The sequence below is a fragment of the Echinops telfairi genome, unplaced genomic scaffold (assembly GCF_000313985.2).
Source record: "Echinops telfairi isolate 266 unplaced genomic scaffold, ASM31398v2 ScPeMD7_2291;HRSCAF=2852, whole genome shotgun sequence".
Classification (NCBI taxonomy): Eukaryota; Metazoa; Chordata; class Mammalia; order Afrosoricida; family Tenrecidae; genus Echinops; species Echinops telfairi.
The window spans coordinates 23683171-23685297 of NW_022106189.1; positions in this window are offsets into that span (position 1 = coordinate 23683171).

Sequence of the window (2127 nt, forward strand, 5' to 3'; positions counted from 1 at the left end):
TCCAGGACTTCGTCAGCTTTTTGAAACACTTCAATTGGTATTCCACAAGTTCCAGGATCCTTGTTTTGGGCAAACACCTTCAGTGCAGCATGGATTTATTCCTTCAGCCTGATTGGCTCTTATTCATATGCTACCTCTTGAAATGGTTGAATGCCCACTAGTTCCTACTGGTAGTCTTTGGATGCTTCCTGCATCATTCAATATTTTGCCCATAGAATCTCAATCTTGCAACTTGAAGCTTGAATTTTTTGTGAGTTCTTTTTTTTTAAAGCTGTGCAGAACACCTTCTTTTTTGGTTTCCTAATTCTACATCTTTGCACATTTCTTTATAATATTTAACTTGATCTTTTGGAGCTGCCTTTTGTAATTTTCTGTTCAGTTCATTATTAGTTATATTGATTGGGTATCTTTGAGTGCAGATAGATATAATCCTGTCACAAATAACACTGATGGAGAATAGCTGTACATGATATTATAATGTGCATTTGATCTTAAAGATATACGCCTCATGAAAAAGAAACTATGGACAAAGTTTTACTTTCAATTCTTTACACTAAAAAATAAGTCCATAGTTTTATGCGGCAGATTGCTCCTGTGCTAAGACCAAGAACTGAAATAGAGTTTTATAAAGCCAAAAGTGGTTCAGTGTCGTAGTGTCATTCTTAAAGCAATCTCTAAAGACAAAATTAAAATTTATAGAAATCCTACAAAGGTATGTGCCTATACTTAATGTCTTGAAGCCAAATAGTCTTTTTTTTAACATTATAAATCCATGTACTATAGCTTCATGTAAAAATATCCTTGCTGACAGATGTTTAAAAATCAGTTAGTTATTTTATGGCATAAAGGAAGGGTTACCTTCATTAGTTTAAGTAGAAAAATCTCTCAATAACCATAATGATGTGTCTTTTTTCTTCTCTGAGAGATAGATATTTTTTTAAAGTTGCCTTCTGTAAATTTACAAGAAAAGACGAGCTCTTTTAAAATGATAATTCCAGCATATTATCATCTGAAAAGCCTTTCTATGAACCAAAAGGGGGGAAATGTATCTTCACCTTGTATATCATAAATCCAGTTGCCAAAACTTAGATGAAATGCAATTTCATAAATCTTAATTTGTCTTGATAATGAAAGATGGTGACTTCTGCACAAAACATCTACAGAAACTAGAAATGGATTACTGCTTGCCTTTTTAATCTGTCCCCCAAATTGTCATCTCTGTATTTTGTGTACTGACATGGAAAACCAATTTGAGAATAAACGTTAAAGAAAACTGTGGGATGTGAGTAAGAGATAAAAGGTTTCTTGAGTCCCAGATTCATTCAGCCAGGGGTAGAAATCCATACAATGGCACCATTCCAGCAAAGAAAATTAAAGGCCAAGTATTTGGGAACCATAAAAAGGCCATAAAATCTGTGGTGCAAGAGAAAAGAGGAGAGAAATTCAATCGTGGAATTTTACACTGTAGTGATAAATAAAAATGAAAAACAACTGTCAGGTTAGTAAAGGAGACTAACTCTAAATCATGGAATATGACTGAAGTCACAATGAATGACCAGGGACCATTCCCACAACTGGGAGAAGTTTGAGACAAAGAACACGAAGGTCTAATTCACATACTATTTCTTGTTTTAAACTTAGCTTCTTTTCATGAAACCTATGGAGGAAATGGGTTTTTTAAGCTCTTCCCATGTACAATTTTAGTCTTAGAATTAAATACCAACGACTTTGTCTGACTAACAAGCAAAAGCCCATTCATTGACATGTTCAGGAATCACATTTGAATGAAACCTACAGTTTGGATGTGTGATACAAATACAACTCTGTTTTATTTTTTCTTGTATCAATAAGTTCTAAGAGAGATGCTCCCCAAATAATTCCTTTGTAGTCTTTTTGAATAAGTGAATGTTTTCTCAGATAAATACTTACATCTAGGATATATTGTTATAGCTGCCTGCTGTTGATCCAATCAAGTTACTTCCTGTTACTTTCCCATTCCCAAAACTGTCCTGGGACTCTAATGCAGTTTAGGATGTTCCTAAATGCATACCATTGTCCAAAACTTTATTCTATGTTGTTTTACTTTGACTGGTCACAATGACCTCCACATAATACGTACCTTAAAAA